This window comes from Symphodus melops, assembly GCF_947650265.1.
Source record: "Symphodus melops genome assembly, chromosome: 9".
Classification (NCBI taxonomy): Eukaryota; Metazoa; Chordata; class Actinopteri; order Labriformes; family Labridae; genus Symphodus; species Symphodus melops.
In genome coordinates, this window is record NC_136699.1 from 2523079 (window position 1) to 2548422 (window position 25344).

At 41.3% G+C, this 25344-nt stretch overlaps 1 protein-coding gene across 2 annotated transcripts in view; it reads right to left on the bottom strand.

The window, feature by feature from the left end:
* Positions 1 to 25344, bottom strand: part of fstl5 (follistatin-like 5) — a 176867-nt gene that overhangs the window by 79239 nt on the left and 72284 nt on the right. The window lies entirely within an intron of this gene.

Below are 25344 nucleotides of genomic sequence, written 5' to 3' on the forward strand. Positions count from 1 at the left end.
CGTACGGAGTGATCAAACCTGGAAAGATATAGAACAGGAGCTGCTCCATGGACTCCTCTGAGGGGAAAAAAATGAACTTTTTTTTTCTTTTCGGGGGGGTTGGATGATCAGGCGAGAGTGATTTAGAGAGCGCCGTAATGAGATCTCCGCTCAGGAAGAACTGGGTGCTCGCTGGGAGCTGATGACTAAAATCAGAGCGACCCCAGAAACCAATGACATGTCATTATGGGATGTGTTGGATCTAATTTTTGTCTTAAATTTCTCCCAGCGTTCCTTTCGTGAAACAACTTGAGCAATCACATTCAAATGAGACGCTGGGAGCACTCCTGACACCAACCTTCATTTGGGGGTGAGAGGGGCTGAAAGGAATTTCAAACACGTTGTCGGAAAAATCAGTTCAACAGAAGCGTTAATCACAATTCTGTGTGACCTCGTAACCATCCACAGGTATGAAAACTTTACTTCAAGGCGTTGTGACCAACAGGGCTCGAGCTACAACAGTGGGGAGTTACATTGGTAAATAATGTCAAATATTAAAGAAGTAGAATTTATGACATGTTTAAATTACAGCATCTTTTTCTTGAGTACATCACCTCAAATTTGCGGTGAACAGTCATAAAAGCCAGAGAAATTAATCGTTTATAGATTTAACGCATCGTGGTGGCCGGCATGTCAGAGCTGCCATGACAGACATGAGACATGTTTATCGTTGACGTGGAACGACGGGTGTTACGTCCAAGACCGCTATTCTGACACGTATTCTCTTCCCCGGGTTGGTTTCACCCGTTCTCCTTCAACGGGGGGAGGAGGAGCAGAGAGAACTCCCATGATTCCCTGTCAGCCATTTTGCTTATATTCAGAAATGGAATGAACAGTCTCCACTGCCGAGAAGCCAACATGGCTGATCAAAAGGAGCTTTTTGCAAACTTTGCTGCCACGAACCCCAAAAGCATCAGAGCATCAAACAGGCTGCTGTTGCGATTGCTGCCCATCTTGTCTTGTGGTCTTACTGTTTCACGCCTGTCTTCCTGTCACTCCTGCATCGCTCTGCTCTGGGAACAATGGAGCTGCTGAGAACTAAAGAGTCCCCATAGTGCCACTCCTGGATAATGTAACGTGTAAAACTGATACACAAAACTCTGGTGACCTATAAAACGAAAAACAAAGCTGTATAATATTCCACATAAATGTCATTTAATGCATTGAACCAGAGTTAGCTTACAGCTGGATTCCATCTTTGTTTGAAGGGAGATACATAATAAAGACAGTTGACTCGACATAGGGGATAACTCGTTGAGTTGAATAAAAACGAAGTCACATCTTCTGCAGCCTCCGGCACTAAATCCAGTTTGACACTTTTTTCTGTTAGACACAAAACTATCAGAACACTTCTGGGAAAAACAAGACACATGAGTAATCTCTGCCAATGATTACCGAAGCTGGTCTGCAGACTCGCGGGGGTTAAACGCCTGACTGAGACATTACAATGTTGGTTTTTCTTGTCTTGTGTTTTAATAAGGCCTCTGTTGTTTCAACTTTGGGCCACTGAATAATTGAAAGATCCGAAAGCCAGGTGGAGAGAATTAAACATAAGCACAGAGCTGTGGAACAATGCTCCAGTTTGTTTGAGCAGGCACACCTGTCAGTGCGAGAATCACTGAGTTGTTGACAGATGTTTGAGCTGCACACTCAGTCTGAAGCTTCGTGCAAAACATCAGGGTGGGAACAACAACAGTGCTGCCTGTTTTTTCTTCCAGATAGCAGCACAGCTGGAAGATCGATTGGATTACTAAATCGCTTTGGATTTTTTTTAAAAAGCAGAGGTGACTGGTGACTTCTTGGGAATGGAACTGGCAAGGTTTAATTCTTTTCCCGTGAACGCCATGAGCTGTGAGAGTGCACGGCGCTCAGGCTGCAGCGTGCCACATATCATGGGAGAGGGTCTGTTTTGACAGGCGTCAGTGCCAGAGAAGCTGTCTTAGTCACAAATGGCAGAATGAATAAAAGATAAATGGTTGCTGGCACAACCGGGGGATATGAAGGTCAGTCACGTCACAGGAGCACATGCTGGTGCACCAACACACCAACTGTTTAAGACAACACACACATTCAAGCATGTCGTACAGTCTCAGAACATATTAGCATCCAAACAGTTCATTTTCTAATGAGCTGCTCGAACAATTTAACTGACAGGCGATCTATTATGCTGATTTAAATATATACATATAATGTTACTCTGTTGGATATACTACACCTTAGCAAAGTTAGGTTAGTTAGCTTTCTTCTGATTGGCTGATTCTCTGGTAGCCTGTTGTGTGCAGAACGCTGCAGAGCTGCAGGAAAGGGCTGCTTGCTTGTGGTGGGAAAAGAATGGGTAAGAAGTTTCAACGGCTAACATAGAGGCTAGAAGCCATCTTGGATTCATACGCGGAACCTTCGAGCGCCCTCTGCAGGCTAATCCTGGGATTACTCCTCCAAACCTTTACATCACGAGGTCAACCTGAAAAATCGAACTTATGCATGAATGTTGCTGGATGTTTGGAGATGCAGAGTGGCACAACCGATGTGCGTGGAGAGTGAAAAAGGCTTGACGAGATGAAAAAGCTCCAGCAACACTTGTAGTATGAAGATCAACTTTGTTTACTTTAGTACGCGTTTGGCCACAAGCTGAAAAGTGTCTAATAAAGTCAATAAAATGGATCTTCATACCAGCAGTGTTGCTCGAGCGTGTTGCTGAATGTGTGCAGCTTCAACTGGAGGCAGGAGGAGCAACGGATGATCCCCCTTTTAAAATGTTGGTCTCTTGCCTGTCACGACACTGAAAGCATGTCATAACACAAATACATTTCGCAACACTTTAGGGAAAAGTGTGATTTTTGCTGGACGAAAAAATAAAAACATCCTCGCATTGAATGTGTTTTGCCGTTTCTTTTTTTCCCCTCACACATTGAAGCACAACACAACCGTCTGACCTTCACACCAGCTATGAGAGAGAGGACGTTAACGGACAAATAAAACCTCTGAAGGAATCTTAAAAATGTTCTTCTCTCACCACCCGACAGCTTTCTTTATACAACGTCTACCTGTTGTTCCTTTTTTCCAAATATGTTCAGAGTGATCATTGTTCAATGCTATTGTAGCAGATCCATTAGCTGTAAGATCTGCACTGAATGGCTTCAGAGTAATGCAGTTCGTCTACATTATTCATGGATGAAACAGATAACGTTTTCCAGGGCCGAAAGGTTGTTTTAGAAAAGCCTCTGATACAACTGAATTAGGTGGTTTGGACTCAGGCTTTGAACATTTTTATCCACTCACAGAAGCTTTAACACTAAATGTTTCAGTAAACCTCTCACTATTTTGTGGGATTTATAAAATCGTTTCAAACTTAATCTGTCAGAGTGGCTTTTATTCAAAATATCCATGTCGTGCTATTTCATGGCAGGCGGCGTTGACGTCTGAACACCGGTGCTTAAAAGCACACATGGGATGCAGTCTCGTCGCTTTGCTTCACTGTTTGCTCTGAAGGCTCAATGACCTTGCTGGTGACGAATGTCTCTGGTCAAATGAGCTCCATATGAGACGAGTGGATGGCCAGCTTCCACCATGAAAAAAAGCCATTGCCTCGCTCTGCTCCTATAATGTAGACATCAAGTTATTACCTGTACAGAAATCCATGTTAGAGCGAAAGGGCTCATACGTGCTTCAGATCATTTAAATGATTCAAGCTATTTGCTGAGAAGAGTAACACAGCGGCATATTATTATATCCTGTGATTAAAGAGTTTCATTATTCAAATAAAAGACCAACAGTTTTTTTTTTTTTTTAATCTAGAGCCATTATTACAAACTCTCACTTTTATTGGTACATCTGGTAAATGACTAAACGGGAAGAATCAGTCTTTACTCTGTTTTTTTTTTAGCCCTTGTAAGTTGAAAGAAATAGTCCATTGGTTTGAAGTGTGTTTAGTGAGCTACTTAGCGGCTTGTAGTCGATGAAAAGGGTTTAAAGAGTGCTTTGAAAATCCTCTCTTTGGTAAGAAAATGTTTTTTTTAGAGATGCACTAATTGTGCAAATAAGCACGGATATCGATCTACAGTAGTTGATTGCCAATTCAGATAACTTTCTCATTACTTCTCTGTAATTCTGTCTATTTTTCCAATGAGCTATGAGAATCTCTGTTTTTAATTTGATGTTCGTAGACCCTCCTCTTGAAATGTCACTGAATCATGTTTTACAAACTGCATATCGATGGTGTTTCCCAGAGATAGTGTGCGACTCACACACTGCCAGTGTTTGTCCAGCAGGTGACTTCCTGTCCCTAATGACAAAACAGTTAGCTATAACAGATGCACATCGGATATACTGGCTTCTGTGCATGACACATTATCTCTTTAGCTCATCTTTTACAGCACCAGAAGGGAGCTGCCTGAGACTTTCAGTTTGTTGGATCTGAAGAAAGAAAGTTTGAAAGTGAAAAAACAACAACAACAAAAACACATTTGTATGTGTGGAGTAAGAAAGACATGAGCTTACGGTTTAACTCTACAGAGCCAGCGACTCACGGCTACACAAACACCAACTTTTTTTTTCACTCTCTTTTTTTTTGTTGATCATTAGTAAAAGAGTTATTGATGTCGGAAAAACAAATTGATTGTGATGACCTAATTAGAAGCAAGTGAAAAACGGTAGGTTATTTATGGACATGGATATTCCCTTTCATAATCTGTTTCCTATTATGCAGCGAAAAGATACTAAAGGAGGACTTTATAGAGATTACAAAGAGCCTCTCCTGCAGCATCACGTACTCAGTCTGCAACAAACAACAGCTCTCATTTTACAAGCCCTTTGTGAACATATGCACTAATTAGCTGTTAGCTATTGGTGCATAGCATTAGCTGTTGGCTGTTAGCTGCTGATGATCTAACCTTTCTACATGTTTGGGGTTTTCAAGGCGGCTCTCAGAGTCCGACCTGTTTCTGACACCTCCTCCATCAGCAGGGAATTTAAACACCGCATCATGTTGGTCATGTAAACGTATCAACTGGATATAAACAAAATCAAACATTTAAACACACTTAAATTAGTAGTAAAGACAAAGGCTTTAATGTAGCCATAGCAGGAGAGTCAATACAGCAGCCAGTGCTAATCTATAATTTACCTCCTGATTCATACAGGTGTCTCTCATCCTGCTTTAAAATGCACTAAAGACTTCCCTCTAATCGCATCCATGCTACCATTAAAAAGAGATCAGATAAGGGCCAATGGTGTTCTGTGACGCTGCTGTAGTACAGCTAAATGTAAAGTCCAGGGTCCTCAGGCCATGACAAAAAAAAAAGAATAATCACTGTGCAGAGAAGGAGCCTTCGACTTCAGCTTTTCACGCATTTTTAAATCCTGCAGCTTCATTCAGTGCACCCTCTCTCTTTGAAACTCTTTTATTGAAGTCAGTGAAAAGAACTGAAAAGTTCATGAATTATTTCAGCAATGCCACTTTTCACCATGATGTGAAAAAATGTAACTGAATGTCAAATTCTAAGTTTAATGCTCACATGAGATCAGTATGCCTGCTTTAAATACTGTATATAAATAAACTATTCCCCCCCCCCCTCTCTAGAGTGGCTGCTCACACAGGTCAGCATGTGGTGGACACTGTAGCTTCAGTGTTTAGCCAGCTCTGCATGGGTCTGTAAAGCTTTCTGTGTTCTAACCTCTCTCCATGTTTCAAAAGCATCTCCAACATTGATCCTAGTTTGAGCAGCTTTCTGCTGCTGGAGCTTATTAGAAACATGCAGAGGCTTTTTAGCTCGGGTACAATCACTTCTATCTGAAGCAGTTCCACTGGTCCAATCAAATCCAGAGCATTCAGGAGCAGAATCTAAAGTTAGAAGGAGGACATACTGGCTGCTGCATTGTTGTCTTAAACAGACTTTTTCATGAGTTCCTGACAAAGTCTCAGCTGTGTGATTACGTTTCAATGTATTCTACTTTTCAAAAAAAAATCACCCACTCTATACTATTATAATATTATATTTGTCTGTTTAATAACATATAGTTTATGAGATACACACAGAACATAAAACATACTAAAAGGGAAGTTTTTAAATTCTTGAAAATGTGTGTTTTTAAAACTAATTTTTGTGTACTTGAAGTTTTGTACAGTATGCACACTATAAGCTTTGTCTTTAAGTATTGTTCACTGTTTTTTCTTGCTGTTGTCATTACAGGATGTTTTAGTTTCCCATCACGAGAAAATCTCCGACATCCTGGCAATGTGGCACTTCAATTAACCTGGAGAACAATCTACAACAGAAGGAAAGCTACAAGACGTGGCATGCAAACAAGAAACATGATGACATTCTCCTGAGTCCTGCAGCACCGATCCACAGGGAAGAGCTGGATTGTGATGAACAAACAAGTATCTGTTGTTCCTTGAAGCTTTTTTTTGCAGATAGGGGAGTAATGAAATTGAAGTGACATCAACATTTTGAACACCTGCTTTTTAAGGCACCTGAGAGGATTCAGTCTACCGTGCAGCAGGAATCTGCAGTTATCCATGCACACTGTGGCGAGCAGCACAAAGAATCAGACACTGTATATAGTCATCGCTCAAAATTCACAAAGTACTCTCTGAGTAGAACAAATACTACTGAGAAAAGGAACCAGATTGTCTCCTCAACATGCAAATCTCTGCTTGCCTTATATTGTTTTTTTTTTGTCTGTTTTCATTTCGATCCAGGAATAAAAAAAAATATCTTTTATCTTTTTTTTTTGCAAAACAAAATAAAGTTGAAGAATAAAAAGAAAACCATCTCCATGCTTTATTGTTTACCGAGGCGATAACCACGGGTGAACCTCCTAACCCCGCCTTCTCCATCTGCCCCTTTAAAAGCTCCACTGTTTTATTTATTTAAAGAAAAGGATGGCTCGGCAGAATGTCTCGAGTCAACTCGGCCGAAAGCTCTCCCGTCTTTGCACCGCTGAGTCTGCTCGGCCACCACCCATCCACCCACCCCCTCCTCCAGCTTTTCCATCTCCGTCACCGGGGCCTTGGGTACTGCCACGGCTCACAATACATCAAGACAGCACGGTGTGACAACTGGGTTACCCAAATCAGAGGTCACTGATTGCAATCTTTAAGAGCAACTAGAGGTGTCACTGCGGCAACACCTGACTGGATCTGAAATGGATATCTGGGCAGTAGGGCAGCAATCTCCTTACAGCCGCTCCGCCTGGGATGATACAGATGCAAAAAAAAAAAAAAAACTCAGAGCAGACCTCCGGGACAGATAACAGACTTGTATATTCCAGAGTTTAGAGTCAAACTTTCAGTTTTCTCTCTGACTGTCATACTGAATTGCTTTGCAGCTTTACAAATCTGAAGGGTACGAATTCAAAAGTTAGCTTATCTTGACCTTGAAAACATCTGTCAGGAAGACACTCTTTGCATAATGTCCATTTATTTAAGATCTGATTGCTTGGTCATCATCAGCTAATGGACTTTATGCCTATCACATGTGTCGCTGCCGCTTGTTTCCCTCTCTTTACAAAAACAAACAAACAAACGGACCTGAATGCTCCGGTCACATTCCCACGAGACGGAGGTGACATTTTGAAAAGTAGCAAAAGCAACTTCTACAGTCAGTTTTCTCATCAGCTATCCGGACATTTAAGTTCACACTGGTCTGTAAATTAAGTCACAATGACGGGCGTTGATGTGTTTGGAGAAAATGAAAATTCTGATTGTTGACAGAACAAGTCCCTCCCATGGAGTCCAGACCCTGGTGGTGGTGAAGCTGATGACTAGACTGGGCGAAGATTTGATGGATTATGATTCTGCAAAGACATGCAGTGATGGGGAGGTGGAGGGGAATCTTCTCAGTCTGTAGGGATTTTGGGAGGGTCGCTGGTTCAAGTCCTGGTGCAGATCAAAGTATGGGAAGTTAGTCTGGTGGCTAGAGAGGTGCTAGGTCACTTCCTGAGTTCTGTTGAGGTGCCCTTGAGCAAGGCACAAACCCCTAATAGCTACCCCTGTATAGGTTTTAGCTGCCACACTCTGACATGTCTCCATCAGTGCACGTCCACAGGATCCTGTTTGTGCATGTTTGTATTTCAGGCCTTTGTGTGAGAGAAGCACGCCTCTCAATAACATGGTGTAAAACTAGAACCTCCCCTGGAGATTAATAATAACACATTTCATTAATGGGCGCCTTTCATGACACCCAAGGTCACCTTACTGAAGAATGAAAAAAAATAAAATATGTAAAGTGAAAAAAAGATTGGTGTGTATTAAAGAAACACATGTGAAGTGTTGGAGGTCTTAAATGCCCAACACGGCTGTGTGCGGTGAGTTGAATCTCTAACGAAGGAGAATGGAGGTATGCTTTTTTTCATCGTTTGAATGTTTAGGAGAGGTCATCATCATTGTAACAAACTGGTCTGTTATATGTTTTTTTTTGGGGGGGGGGGGTTCGGTAACAGCTTGAGACAGATTCCCTCCTTCATTCAGACGCTGTCACTTGTGTTTCCTTCCTGCACGCAGGTGGAATTCTCTCCCTCTCATCTTTCATCGGGGCTGCTGCACTTCCTCGTGTCTTAATCTTTGATGTATTACGCTCCACCCCTCCTCTCTCACCTTGAAGGGGATCATCATCATCCAGCAGGCTTTACTTGAATCTCAACACCCCCCCCCCCCCCCCCCCCACACACACACACACACACACACACACACACACACAAACACCAGGCTCTTCCTTTAATTGTGTTAGACCCTTATAATGTTGGTTGTGTCATAGGTTCTGGCAGTTCATAACCAATTTTCTTCAGGGGGGAACACATTGCTCATCTTAACTCCCACATTGTATTGAAAAAGCATTGCATATAAATGCTGTTAGCTGCAGTACATTTAATCATCACAATTTATGCATTATGCAAGTGAGTGAGGCTGCAGATCGGAGCAAACTTCAAAACTTCTCTTAAAAACTTCTTTGTTTAGAAGTGTCGCTGTGTTTGTGTTGAAGTCGTTCTTTCAGGACAATCCTCAAATTTTGATGAAATATGCAGATTTAAACTAATTTCCCCACATCATTGTCTGCCACCGGGCACAACACAAACAAGAGGAAACAAGACAGAAGTAGACGGAAAAAGAAAAGGAAAAGGAGGAGGAGACGCCAAGAAGACGGGCTTTGTTTACTTCTCAAATGTGATCCCAGTAGAGTCGCTCACACAGAGCTTACTCCTTCAGCACACCTCGGCCGAGACATCAGATCAACACATTGCTGTAGGGCTATATTTGGACTTTATGGTGTACAGGCTGGGGAATATTGTTTTCCGCAGTTGGGCCGTCTGTCGACTGGCGTTGGCTTTCAACTAGACGTGGGGACATTTGTCAGGTGTCACTACTGTAGTTGATTTAGAGATTTAATACGTAAGACTAAAGATCAGGGGGAAAAGCGAGCAAAATGAGACGAGTCAAACATTATAAATCAAGTTACTGTTGCAAAAAAAATAAATAAATGCAGCCCTGCTGTAATAAATCATCCTGACACACAGAAGTGATGATGTACCCATTTTGGACCAGACATAGTGGCTTACAGTGCGGGCAGGTTAGCTAAGGCTTAGTCAGTGGATATGAACTTTTTACATTCTGCTTCCCGTTGCTCTTTGTCTTCACATCATCGTGGAGACGTCTTATTCAAGGATTGGTGCTTACCTCTTTTGTTAAAAGCTATTTGCATGTGCCTACATGCCGTGACAGAGAATCTGTGTTTAAGTGATTTAACCTTCAGTCTTAGAAATTCATCATTAGTGGATGCCAAAAAAACATTTTTTAGCATTTCTCTTTCACACCTTGCAAAGATAGTGTCATGTTTTCTGTCCGACTTCTTATGCTTGTTCCACTTCGACACTGTTTTTAAACATTTATTTGGGGAACCTGAGTGTGACCAAAATGTGAAATAAACCCAACCAGTCTGGTATCTGGTATCAGTCCCTGGTATCTCCAAACCCCCAGTCTAGAGCAGAACGTTTGCGCAGGTCCGCCATTTTTTATTCTCACTGTCTACTGGGAAAAGTCAAGGTGTTCTTACTGCCTATAAAGAGACACACACACACACTGAAACGAAGCGTTCTGAGAGAGCTGGTTTCTACTGGGACTCAAACCTCCTCTGCTGCTTGATTCATGTTATATTTGGACCAAAGCACAGCGCAGATGTTTCATTTAGACCTCAGGGGGGGGCGCTGTTTGAAAAGGTGATAAAAAAGGGGATAGCATGTCCTCTTTACATGCAGTGCTCATCGATTGATTACTTAAAATAAGAAAACATACTGCTTATACTATATCCATCCATCATTATGTATGAGTCATAATGATGTGGATGAAAAAAGTCCAGGCCCTGCAGGAGGTCTCATTTGAACAAATCCAGGCCTCAACTCAGTATGAGTTTGACAAGCCTGCGTTAGACTGATCACAGAATTGAAAGAAATGAGCATTTCTACATGACGAATTAGCATTACATTTGATTTTAACAAGCTAGCAACTCCTGAATTTAACGATACAAATGAAGGCCTCTGAATCATTCTGGACGTGGGTGTTCAGTTGAATGTGTTTCGTTAAAAAGCTGCTTGTTCTTTTTATATTGGAAACACATGTTTGAGTAGGGCTGCAATTCTTTGTTTCTCATTAACCTGCAATTCATTTCAACTTTGATTAAACGTCAAAACGGTGTAAAAAAAAATGCTCATCACAATCTCTCAATAGCCCAAAGTGACACCTTCAAATTGCTTCATTTATTCAACCAAAAGTTAGAAAGCAAAGACCTCCCTCTCCCTCAGACTGTCATCGCTGATAAAGTAAAGTAGAATACCTGACATTTCAAAGGCTGGAGGCAGCAAGTGTTACAAATCTTTCATTGATTAATAGTGAATTAAGACAGCTGGCGATTAATTATCAAATAATTTATCTGAGCAGTTTTACTGTCAGGTTTAACTTCTGATCTGGTTGTTACGAGATTAAACATCATCACTTGAATAAATATTGATCCAGCTCCATCTGCTGGGGCTTTTTCTGCGTTCGGAATATGGATTTGTGTTTAAATCACGGACTGTAAATATTAATGGACGAAGCCTGAGTGACGTCAGCCATCTGTTCCTGCAGGGGGCGCTGGATGCTCATCGGCAGCAGCCGCCTGTCTCAGCCCAAGCTAACGACAGGCTGAGAGCTGGATTCAAGCTTCTTGACAAATTGTAACATCCCGCCAACCTGTCAATCATGTCACATATTCACCGAACTATAGATATCACGTCATTGATTAAATCAAAATGGAGCAGTTTTGTACAGTGTGTGCCAGTGATGACAATAACTAATGCACATTCAGGGAGGAAAGGTACGCCTCGTTTTGATCCAGGAAACACCCTGATCTGCTGTGAGGATCGAAGATATGTTCAACGCTTGAGAAGCTAAGAGTATTTATCAACCAGGACACTTTATTATTTAGATCAGAGAAACTTTTGGCTTTACTACGCTGCTGCTTTGGCACTGCAATTCTCCTGTCATGAACTTAGCTTAGCTGGCCTGCTAACCATTAGAGACTGATGACATTTATTTCACCTAGCTTTCTTATTTGAACTTTTAGCTCCTTTGACTCAGCATATGAGTGTTTACTTCACCCCTGAGTTTATTCCAATCCCCTGAGAGCTCAGCCTCTGAGAAATGATTGTCCGGTATGAATAAAATTGCAGTGTGTTTGTGGTCCGGAGGATTACAAGAATCAATCCAGCTTTTATGTAATGTCTCGTATTATACTGCAGGCATTAACGGATACAAGGAGGCATCGAGACTCTTTTTCTCTTTGACCATACAGCAGACCCTCATTCTGACTGGCATTAACTCTGATTATCACAATGCCTCCAGAGTCCTGCTTTCATACCACAGCGGGGTCAGCATTAGGTTATATGACTCTATTATCATCTATCCAGCTGCTCGACTCGTAGCTGGGAACCATAAAGAGTTGAAGTCCGATAGATCTGCAGCTCCAGATATGGCATGCAGGCTTTATTGATCGGGTTATAAAACATTCAGCCTCACAAACAGGGATGGAGAAGAAAAAAAATACTTTTGTGTCTCAGACTCCACCTGCCACCTGTCTTTTTCATACACACTGTCTTTAGGATTTTTACACACTCTGAACATGCTGCGAAGGGAAATCCCAGCACTTCTGAAATCCAGCTGAGCAGCATTTGGCTCCATTTTGTCCCCCACATTCTGTGGAAAAAATTAACTCATGAACTCTGAAAAGGGAATAAAGAAAATCCATCATCTGTCGCAGTTGTAAGCTTGTAAAATCTTCGACCAATGTCTGCCACAATTTGATGAACTTGCCAGCAGGCTACCCTTGTATAATTATGTAAGTGGCGCCATCCCTCTCTTTAATCTCAGTTTTGTTCTCCACCAACTCCTGAGTAGCATATTCTGTCTCTGCTGCACAAAGTTTCATGAAAAAAAAGCAGAAATGAGAAGCTCAACTTGTAACCTTGACATTTTCAGCAACAAGAATAATAATAAAAAAAACAGACATGTTGACACATTCTCATCAATCTTGGATGTTTATGTTCTCCCTTCTGAAGTTCTTTGAGATCATCATGACTAAAGAAGGATATACAGGTCAGCCAGACTGTGCAGCAATTCAACTGTGAGCAGAACCTGTATTTTTCTTTCTGAAGGTTTGTCAGGAATCGGACCGTTTTCTGATGTATGGTGTAATCTGCCGTATTGGCAGCCAGTGCAGTCATTACTGCTTTTGACAGACTCTCGTTCAAACTGATAGAGCCATGATGAAAGGAAACAGTATTTCAAACTAAACACAGATGGGACTCTATGTCCAGTGTACTGTCTTGGATCTTTAAGCGGTTCTTCAAAATGCACGGCTGCAATTTCCCTCGAATATTGACCCATCAGAGGAATTTTAAAAAGCTACATATGAGAAGTTCTATCATTAATGTATTAATCTGCTTGGCTACCGTTTTATGGCATAATAATTTAGGTCGTGTAATGCCTCATTTTGTCCTCATTTATCATTTCGGGTTTTGGATATTAATTCACAGCTCATTAAAGCACAGAAAACTGAATATATCATGCAGAGATCATTAATACTTTTTTGGCTTTGGCAGATTCTCAAATGACAAACAATCTCTCATGAGGCCAATTTTCTCTTTTATTCTGTAGGTGTCAACCATATCAAACACTGCCGCATGCACCATAATAAAAAGTTCAAAATAAAGCACTTAAAAGCATTCATTTTTTTAATAGCAACCTTTCAAACGTTAGTACACCTGCCTTTTTTATCAAGCTCTGAATTTCCAACATGTGTCAACTATCAGCAGCGATTTTTGGGGTTTTTGAGGTTTTTGATGTTTTATCAAGTTCAAACTCTTTGTGTTGCTTTCCTTGCCTGCATGTCAGCCACAGCAGGAGGCTTTCTTCTGGTCTATAAACTGTGTGCAGTTGAGCAGGATATTCTACCTGAGAGCTGGTGGAGAACAAAACTGAGATTAAATATATTGGTGACACAGCGCTTACATTTAGAAAGTAGACTTCGAAGTTCAAGAAAAAAAGATAACGCTGCTCTAAAACTGTGTGATATTGATATAAGCTGAAGGATGACAACACTTCACTAAACATTGGATGATATGTCAATGTTTGCCACTGAGAGAAGGAGAAACAAGTTATTAAAGGTCATGTCTGGTGCAAAATACACTTTGAACACTAATATGTGTCCCTAGTCTGTCTGCAAGTCCCCCTAAATATTAAAAAAGTCCATCCCCTCCGTCTTCTGTCTGCTCAACTTTCCAGAAAATGTGTGCTTAAAACAGGCCGTTTGGAGATTTCTCCTGTATGACATCACAAAGGGCAGTAGCCCCTCCCCCAGGTGGGTGACACTCCCACAGCTAGGTGTTTGTTCTGCCCTCTGAGTCTGCCTTCTCACCGTAAACAATAGGACATGGAGCCAGAAAGCAGCGAGTACACCCGAGCCCTTCCAGAGAGGGGGCGTGGCCAGACACAGCTCATTTACATATTTAAAGCTACAGACACAGAAACAGCCTGTTCTGAGCAGGGCTGAAATAGAGGGGTTTATAGACATGATCAAATACAGGATCAGAGTGGATTTACAACACACACACCTCACACACATCCCTCATCAGCTCTTATTTACAGTGAAGAGAGGAGAATATGTGACCTTTATATTTCCATTAAAAGGGACATTAAGGAACATTTCACGACAATAGCAAAGTCTGCAAAAAATGGTAGTATGTGTACAGCTTCACATTAATGATGCAGAGCATACCTGCCCTGCAGTGAAGTTAGATCTCATAGAAAATAAAACCTTTCATTATGCGGTTTCACTAAGGGATGTATCTATACCCAAGGACACAATTAAAAACTGATACCATTAGGGGATTGCAATCACTTTTCTTTTCCTCCTCTTGTAGGGAGGCTTGTGATGAATGATGTAGCTAAATGCTGTGCACAGGCACACTAACTGTTTGGAGCAGACTTCCTTCAATCCCACAGATTTTCTTCTTTGTGTTTTGCTTTTCTTCCTCGAGAAGAAATGCATCGCTCACTTCACCGCAGTGTCCTGCACCTACGATCCAACTCATTTGTCACGTCATCGGGTCAGAAGGGTTGTGCTATACATAGAATGAAGTCAACACTTTTGATATTACAAGACGCCCACAACACTGCAACCTAGTCAACCCCCCGTCCCCGTCCCCGCACACACATACACACACACACACACACACACACTCTCTCTCCTCTTCATCTTTGTATCTGCTACTTACTCACAAAAGCTTTTCTTCAAGCAATGTTGGCAGCTATTGTTCACTTTCATTTTACCAAATTGTTCTAAGACTTCATATCCAGCATGGAGAAAGTGGGTGGAAACAAAAGAGAGCGAGACAGGAGGAAGCAGTGAAAGACAGTCAGGACAATGGCCTGCACAGGAAAAATAACTTTTTTAACCAGTTCTTTAATGGAGAGCGAACATTGTGCACACAGCAAAAAGGATTTTGGTACCTATTCAATCATCGTTAACACTTGTGAGAGAATGCAATTCCTCAAGAGTTTGAAGAGTTTTGAAGGTTTATGTTGACATTAAGAGACAGGGAAGTGAAAACAAACTTCTTTAAGGTCTCGTATTTTTAACAAACAAACTGTGAGGTTTCAGTTCTGTTTTGTTTTTCTGGTGTAGTTTGTGTTGTCTTTTCTCCCCCTCCCTCTTCTGGTTTTCTTCCTTCTGCAGGTATGTGAGTGGCAGGGGGTGTGGCTGGCTCCACCAAGCAGCAGACGAGGCACACCTGACTTCTATCTAATCAACTCCTCCATATAAGCCTGGCTTGCACTCCACTACTCTGCCAGATAATTTCGTCTTGTTCGGTAGTGGTCACGCTTGCTCTCAGCAAATTGTTTTGTAGTCTCTTGTGGATTTTTCTGCTTTTGGTTTTTGTGACTTTATGGACTGACCTTGTTTTTTTCTATCTCTAGTTTTCGCTGTGTGCCTCCTGCTTGAGTTCAACTCGTCAGAGTCCCCTGTCTTCCAGATCTTTCCGCCAGCCAGCTCCCTGCCCTCACTGCCTGCTCTCTTTTGTTTTTTCCCATTGGAACATTAAATATCTTTTTGTTGAAACTATTTTTGGGTCTTGTATGTCTCTGCATTTTGGGGTCCGCTAAACGAAAACCTAATACAAACAGCTGATATACTAACGTTGATTTTTTTTCTATTTAAATAAACTTGAAATGTCTCTTTTTTTTTAAATAACAGTGGCTGTAGCTACTCTGTCCTTTCACAGAAACTCGTCTTTTGAACATCAATAAACTCATTCTGCTCCTTCAACCTGTTATTCAGCACTGCAGGGGGGAGGAACTTCAAACGTGTTTAATTGGCTAATTTGTCAAATGATTGTTTGGGATCCGTGGCCCAGTCCTCTGCACACACCTCTGATGGAATAATTGGCCATTTTAGGCACATAATGAACATGCAAATGAACATCGGCAGCTTTGAAGCTCGGCAAGCTATAAATAAACCGATCGATCAAAGACGCCAGCTCTTTGTCTTCGGATGTGCAAACCTGCAGGGAGTTTTTTGGTGTTGTACATCAGATTGGCTAAAAATGAAAATGACTAGAAAGTACCAATAAGTATCAAACGACTAGTTTGCTTGCTGTGTAGATGTTGAATTGATAAGCCATGCATTGTGAAGAGATCCCTTCAGATTCTGCTCGCGTGCTATGATGTTCTGTGGATGGAAAATGTTTTATTCACATTTCTTCTTTCAAAAGGAACACGTTCATGTTTGAGTATCAAAGCCAAGCTTGTTGTCCGTCACATCAGTGTAGTCTTCATGTAGCATTTAAGATCAATGTTGGAAAACATGTCTTTGTAGGGCTGCAGTGAAGCATTGTGTTTGAAATATGAGAGTTAATTTACATCTACATAAAATTAATCTTAATTAAATTAGTCCAGGAAGATGATTATTCCACCCGTACCATGTTTGCTTTTGTGCATGCTCACTGCCGCAATGACGATAATGCTTCAATGGCTTGACCCGCCTTCTCATTCGCCTTGGACTAATGTAGGGGGTTCTCAAACTGAGGACAGTGACCACCAAGGTTCTGGTGGTCTGGATCAGGTGTGTCCAGAGGCATGGCCAGGGGTGATCTGGGCGCCTCCTGAAATCTGACTGGCGACACCGGAAGCCTGCTGTTTCAGAGGTGGGAAAAAAAAACTATCTGGACTGCAACAGGCTGCCAGAAGGTTTCTTAAAATGCCAAAGTTGCACATTTACTTTTGTCATTGACTTTGAATGATCGTGTTGAATCCACATTATTTTTGAGATCTCAAAGATTTAGTCAAAAAATGATTTAACTGTCACCCTCAAACTCTTGTTAGAATATTATTTTGTACACACAGATAAGATGATACTCGTTCATATTTTCTTGTGTCACTCTCCATTTTTCTTTTTTCCTTCAATTCCTCTGAGAAAATCTTGTTCCGGTCTCTAAACAAATCCCAGATAAACTTTTGGTATTTCACACGATATATAACTAATTCCCAGATGCCCGAGGATGGTCTTATATAAAAACAAACTGTGAAGCAGCTGCTGATAATTGCTCCTATAAAAAAGGGTAAATTAAGCCTCAGGTGCTTCGACTATACGCACCCCTGGGGAAAAAATAAAGAATATAGAGAAACACAAACCATGAACGCAAACTGAATAAATAAGATGTTTGTGTGAGTAAATCCTCAAGGGTTCTTTTTCATTTTCAGAATTGATGTAAACATATTCATAAACGCACAGGGGGAAATGGCGCAACTGAAACACACTGACTGAAAACACAAGAATTAGGAGAACACACTTACTGGTTTCACTTTTTTAGGAATGTTGTCCTTAAATAAATCCAATGACAACTTATAGCTATAAAGAACACAAGCATTCAACATTTCATTTATGATTTCTTTGCTACGTTTCTCCAAGAGCAAACTTAGCTTCCTAACTGTAGCGTCATGTAACAAGTTCCTGGACGGTGTCAGAACTAGAAGATATTTTATCACAAGGCAGGAATGTTAAAGGCAGGGTTGGTAGTTTTCTCCGGTTGAAATTGTCTTTATGTCCTGAAAGAAATTAAAAATGAACAAGCTCTGAAGACGGAACAAAGAAAATCCGTCATCTGTAGCAGTTATATTCCTGCAGACGGATCATGCTAGTTTTCAAGGATTACTGACCCTGCCTTTAAGTTCATATAAAGGTCTTTATTCTCCAGCAGTTTACAGAGCTGATCACTGAGCTATCATCCAGCCTTGAAGGACCTGTCGATCAGATTTTGAGTGGCAGCAGACGCCTTCTCTGTCTTTTGAAACTGAGACCTCTGCTTTCACGTTCGGTTCATGCTCTTTGTGCGTTCCGTACACTTCGGGAAAATATCAAGTAAAGAAGGTGCGAACCTTAAGCAGCTTGTTCCAAAACTTCCGTCTGACAGGAGCTGCTTTAAAAACCTCTAACCAATGACTTACCAGCTAATTTAGGTGACATGTTGGTGGTTCAGTGTTTTGACAGGAGTCAGGGCTGTGAATAAACAAACTGAGCCCGCAGCCTTTCAAATTAAGGCTGAGTAGCTGCTCATCCTTGTCAAACAGCACAGAGGGGTTAGCAGTGCCAGGCTGTGTCCTTCACTAAATATCAGCTGTCCGCACAATACGCCGTGACTTTTGACACAAACATCTTGAGCAACTCAGCCCATGATTGCAGGTTTCAACAATCTCGCCTTTTGATCTATAACACGAGCGAGACAGACTCATCTGAGCGCTTTACGAGTGGCTGTGCAGTCCTGGGTGAGGAACTGGAATATGGACACACAGCGGATTTTTTTCAGCATCTTCATGTAATGCAGGAAAAAAAAAGCAAATGCTTGAAGTGATTAATCTCGTCATGTTTTTTTTTTAGCAAGGTACCCTCAAGCACCCGTCATCTTTATCCTAGCCCTCCTGCAGCTAAGTGTGCACTAGAAGTGATTGGCTACTGAAAGTACAATAATGTTAAACTTTCTCAAAACAAGTAAGATGTCAAATAGAAGCCTTATGAGTTGCTTGTGTGTGTGTGTGTGTGTGTGTGTGTGTGTGTGTGTGTGTGTGTGTGTGTGGTTCTTTTGCCTTTAAGGGATAGGACGGCTGAAGAGAGCCAAAAGGAGAAAGATGTTGCTGAGGTCGGATTCAAACCCAAGACCGACGCATTGAACGAATTAGCCGCTAGTCCATCTGCCGCTCTCGGTTTGTATGATTAGATTGGTGCAAAATTGTGAGACAATCGATGGGAAGAAAAAGCCACATATCCACTGTTTTGTCCCCGATAAGTTCATGATTTTCTCCAGGACAGATTTATTTTCTTTCCTACCATGCCATTACATTTTAAGTGAATAGAAATGACTTATTCTCCGTGCTTTGCAAGGGAATCTTTACAAACAAAGACCTGCATAAGAAGAGCTAATCCTGCAAGCAGAGACACGAAGAGTAATGAGACTGAAACTTCCCTGACCATATCAGCTTTCAACAAATGGGCCAGTGCCACTCCCTACAGCTATGTCCTACATCTGCACTGTTTTCCTGCTGCATCTGTCTTCATTCCGCCCATAATATGGGAAGCAAACGCGACCATGTTTCCAGTGATATGAGTAAGCGGATGCTCGTGTCTGAGTAAGAAAAAAAAAAAAAAAAAATCGATGAAAAAAGGTGACAACATCTTTAATCCCAGAGCTGATCTCGGTGTGCTACATCCTGAAACGATCACGTTTGTTAAACATCGATTCGTACACTACAAAGACACGTTGTAACACTCTGTGTCATTGCTCCAGACAGAAGGCCTTTTGAATGTCTCCTATTAAAATGTGTCAAAAAGACTCATGGAGGCGCCGTTCATTGAAGTCATTTCAATGCGTTCTTTCAAGTATTATTCCATGAACCCTGCCTTGCAGCTCTCCTTTCTCTGCAACTTGTCAAACATTAATTTTCTGACTGACCATTAAAAATGGCACAATGATGTCTGCAGACACTGAGCGTATGCACGCCAAGGGTTTTCAAGGCCGAGGGTATGTTGCTCTCTTTGCTGCTCTATCTTTTAGGTAATGGCTTTTTTGCCCTTATATTACCTTTTTCTTGACTATGATGAGGTTGTTGTCGTTAATATCCATTTTCGGCTAAGTAGAAATGTGCTACGATGAATGTACATGAGCTTGTTTTTCATGGCGTCAATTTACACACCCCAAAGATAGTCATACAGACTGTGTTGATGTGTGTGTGTGTGTGGCTGTTCTTAGTAAAAAGAAAACAATCTGATCCCGCATCAACTGATCTGATACGCAGCAGATGAGCTCATAATCTGGATAGATTGAACTGCAACATTAATCTCCTCTGCCCTGAGTGCTTCAGAATCCAACAGGAACATTTAGCCAGCCTCGAGATTGTTTGTTCAAAATTCAGAACATGTCCGACAAAGAATAATTTGACGTGCATTAACATAAAAACAAAAAAGATTAAAGACACAGTAAAGGTCGGCCCATTCTTTCCCCTACAGTTTAAAAGAGGTCTTATTTCTAGGTTTTCTTAGTTGATCCCAAGACAGAGCAATCTATGAATCTAATTTAGCAGAAAAACCTCTTTAATCAACAAAGAGTGGAGGATGTAAACAGATTTAACTTCAGAGTCGACAGGCACAATCGACCCTTTAGCTGACAATGGTTTGGATGTCCTTGCAGGCTTAATGATCCACAGGTTTTGGATTTTAATGAGGAGCTTGTTCTTTGGCGCTGCTGTCGATGACAATGCCAGGTCTTGCACAGAGGTCACAGCAGTCATGGCGCCACAGAGTCATTAAAAGAAAGTGAGAATGCTCAGGAGGTTCTGACACCCTTTACTGTACACCGACCGATTCCCTCTCCAGTGGGAAAGACACAAACACATCACCGAGGTAGCAGGCCTCTGGAGGCGGGAAACTATGATGCTTCATGAGCATGTTTTTCTTGGCAGAGCCCAGGGGAGTCCTTCACAAAGAGTTTGTTGTGCTGAGACACCAGGGAAGCAGCTAACAACAGAAGCTCTGTAGTTCAACGAGCCCTACTTTTATACACGGCCTAATTACAGATGTTCATCATGCTGCAACACATATTTGCCTGTTTTTCTTTAAAATGTAAAATATAACTGGACTTTATAGTGGTAATAAAACAAGAGTATGCAAATGAAACACAAAATTATTTTAAAAAACAAAATCCAGAGTCCAAGTACACATTAAAACAACGCTCACATAATTTACATCCACCAAGAGAATCAGGTCAGAAACATACAGTACCCGAATCCTCTAAATGAAATCTGCAACAACTAGTCAGTGAGTTGGTTAGTCAGTAGTTTAACTGTAACTGTTTTAGTTAAATCATTAAGGTCCCATATTATGTAAAATACACTTCACTAGACACTAACATGAGTCTCTAGTCTGTCTACTAATTCTACTAAGAAAAGTCCATCCTCTCCGGCTGAAAATGTGTGTGCTCAAACAGGCCGTTTGGAGATTTTCCCTGTATGACATCACAAAGGGCAGTAGCCCCTCCCCCAGGTGGGTGACACTCCCACAGCTGGGTGTTTGTTCTGTCCTCTGAGTCTGCCTTCTCACCGTAAACAATAGGACATGGAGCCAGAACGCAGCGAGTACACCCGAGTTCACCTTCCAGAGAGGGGGCGTGGTCAGACACAGCTCATTTACATATTTAAAGCTACAGACACAGAAACAGCCTGTTCTGAGCAGGGCTGAAATAGAGGGGTTTATAGACATGATCAGATACAGGATCAGAGTGGATTTACAACAACACACTTCACACACATGTTGAAGAGGAGCTCTGAGACTTATTTACACTGGTTGAAAAGGAGAAGAATGTGTGACCTTTATGGTTTTTTTTCTTTTGTTTTTTTTAGTGACAGAACACTTAACTTGTCAAGATGAAGATTTTCAGTTGTCCAGTTTAACCGATAGCAAACAAAGCTTTAGTGTAGGACTGTTGGTCTGCAAAGGTGAGAAATGTCATCTTGCAGCAAGTGAAGCTGTCAGGGACATTTCTCACTAATTGATTAATCGAGGGGATAATTAGCAGAAAAATGGGTTAATAACATAACTGTCGATTGCAGCACTACAGGGAGGGTTGAATAACAAGTTTCTACAGGATGGCGCTTGGGGGAAAGGCACAAGTATGCAGATGAGATCATTAATACAGTACAGGTAGTCATGCAGCAGCACTGTAATTATGAGAGTGAGACTGCTGTTCTCAGATATTAATCATTAATCACATTTTTTCGCAGAAGTTTTAGAGTGCGCGCAGCAAAAAATTCCTCATTGAGATCATGCAGGGTATTCAAAGTAGTTTCGCATTTCCAATTTCTGTCACCTGTAAAAGCTTGTGGGTGTTGTCAGAAAGGTCAAATTACATTTTGACTGAAGAGCTTTAAAGGCGACGAGATTCAAGAATGGTTTTGGTGTGTTTTTGTCCATGATGTTGTACTGGAAAAGGCATTTCTCTTTCCAGTCTCATTTCATTTGGTTTCCTGTCAGAAATAACAGTCCTGACTGATTTCCTTGCAGCATCCTAGCTTACACATTATACAGGTATGATAGAAAAACATCTCTTTGGATTTGATGATAGATTTGATTCTTGCTCGCCAACGTCACAATGAAAGTGGAAAGTAAAGGATGCTTTTAAACCCAACAGTGACTTGTAAATAAAAAAAATAAAAAATGAGAAGCTCTGGCAAGAGTGGTTTACTGGGAGCCAAATGTTCGGAGGTTTTCTAAATGTATGATCTCTCAGATAATTGGATGTGCTGAATGCAATGAAACCAGTTGCTTGATGTGCCTCAACCTTGGCCCTGATTGTCTCCGCTACTGGCAATTGCTTGCTGCAGAGATGGCTCACATTCATGCACACATTTCCCTCCACAGATTGGACAGGCTTTTGTGCACCACTTAATTTTCAATCAGATCAGATCCTGGCTAAGTTGCCAGGCCTTGCGAGGGGTAAATTGAGGGTCATACGCTCTCCCCTACTGCTAATGAGAAGCTTCAGTCAACACATGGCTGTCATTTTTTATCCTGTCTTCCACAGCAGATGAGAGGCACAGAGAAGGTATGGCTGACATGGTCTGTCCATTTTCGGCATGGATCCATTCAGCTGGGACCAGAACCAATAAGGGCTCAACTTCTTTGCATATAGCTGTCAATTCTAAAGCAATCTTCTCCGCAACCACTCTGAATTAAAGCTTGCCCAGGGGACTAATTGTCTGTCCATCAAATTAAAATATAACTGAATCTCTTCAGAGATCATGAGCTGCCCTGGCCTCATCTGCTGAAGAAATGTGGTCACAGTAAGACATCACATCGACATTTGAACGTAGCAGATAGCTTTAGCTTCAGCTACGGCTTGAATGCTCCGGCTCTGCAGCAACTTATTCCACTATTATTCATTTCAAAATGGCAAGTTAAAGCACATTCTGAGTTATAAATTGCCTGCAATAACAAACAGTACCCCAGAGAAGTGTAAATATGCAAATCTACTTCATAAACATTGTGGAAAAGCCTCAGCATTTCAATAACACCTTGTTTTATGAATATTTGCGCTGGAGGAGGTTCAGTGTTTAATCAGCAGTATTGTTGTGGAGAAGAGGAAGATTTGGCTTTGGAGCTGCTGAACACACACACACACGTCTTCATAAGATCTTAAGAAAAGAAATTAAAACTAGATCGGTGCTGAATGTTTGGCCTCAGAATGAAAGTGTCTGTAAATAGACCATCAGTGGCAGCTGATCGCTGTTTTATTAGCTTCTGTATATCCAACAACAAAGAAAATGAGACAATCTGTGGCAGTCAGTGGAGCATTAATGGGGCCGGCGTGTCATCCATCTCGTAATGACAGTTCATTTAAAGCAATGTGTTTTGCATTTTACAGTCCGCGGTCATAGATTACAACCAGTTTAATGTATTGGACAGAAGGAAGCCCTTATGCTGCTGTAATAACAGGCTCTGTGTGTAAAGCTCATGGTAAGGCTTTTCCGTCTGTTGTTCATGTGCACATACAAAAGATTTGACTCTAAATAGTCGTGTGGTAATTATAAAGCAGATGCATAAGAATTATACTTGTTTGTTTTAATGGCTGCAATTTGTGCCCCTTTCCCCCCATACACTTAAAAAAAACCGATGTTTCTGAGCGTTCTTTAATGAACAATTCATGATGAATGCGATGTAAATGAATGCTTCCACCGATTAATTATGCAATGCCATGCTGCACTGTGCAATATAAAAGGAGCCACACACTGCAGCACTTTGTTTCTTAAAGAAAGGATCTTGCTTTGTTTAGCTGCAAACACTTAGTTAAAAGTATCCCCTGTAATAACACTCCTTCTCTAAGTAAAGACATGGTAAACACAGTTTGACAAGATTTATTCACTTCTGACTTCTCAAAACTTCACTAAAATGCTCCTTAAGTACAATGAAATAAATAGAAATGCTGCTTATACGCACAACAAAATACACACAGTTGTTTTTTGTGATGCCAGAAGCTTTTTGAGTTTTGCTGGACATTGCGAGGACAAAAAGAGGAAGTGGCAGAGCTACAGAAGAGAGCGATAATGTTATTTTAGTGCAACACAGTGCGAACGTTAGAGTATGGCGGTGGTGTGGCCGAACAGCAGATTGTTTTGTTTTAAAACTGGAGGTCGAGGGCGACATCTACTGTACTGGGTCATAAAGTCGTTTTAATATGGCACTATAGCTGTAAGGGCAGCGGATCGGGAAACTTAATGTCTTTAAAAAAAAATATGCATTGAGAATTGAACGCTAGAGGGATGACCAAACTCTTCGAGGCGTATCAATCGGGGGATCCCAAATCGGCAAAAGATTTCACGTCAATACAGACACTGTTTGGGATGCTCCTGTCAGAACAGAAGAATCGGACTGATCAATATTTCCATTAGTGTGGCATTTTGCAGGGCTAAAAAGTAATTATTTGCTCACTGGCTCGTTTGCTCGACTTTCTAACCGACCTAACTGAACTGTGTTATCACAGGAAATGACCAAAACAAACAGATGGAGACACAAGACGGACCGGAGACCGTGGAGTGGAGGAAGCTAATACAGAAGTGAGCTACATTCATGATAATGACTACATCTCTCCATATTGTGAGGTAAATTGAACCCATTACCTGGAGGACAAATAATCGACTGACATATTTAACATACCATTGAGGGCACTTCCATTTTACCCACTAATGACCCTGAATCATAATTACATCTGGATTTGGAAGCTCCATTACGTTTGCTCGATTATCCATTTCGCCTGATTACCGCGGTGCCTTTTTGTAGTTGCAACGACGGATGAATTTTCCGCAGTTTTGTGATATTGAGGAAAACTGAAATACCTTAAACTGAAATATATAAAAACTGAATCAAAACTTGATATAGTTTATGGTTCTATTTTAAACATTTAAAAAAATGCTCGGTGAAGAGCAACGCCTTTCATGAAGATGACTAATTGCTTCAACAGGTCTCGTGTCCTCACCCTGGAGCTCTCGTCCAATGAGACATTGATTACACGTCAGTCACAGTAGAAAGAAGAAACGTCTGGACGGAGCGAGGGGATGAGATGAGAGAAGAAAAAAAAAAACAAGGCTTGTGGGTTTTTGCTTTTTTTCCCCCATTCCTCCTTTTGGCTCCTGTTGATCTGATATTGATTGCTTGACATTGGTTAAATATCCCACACTGC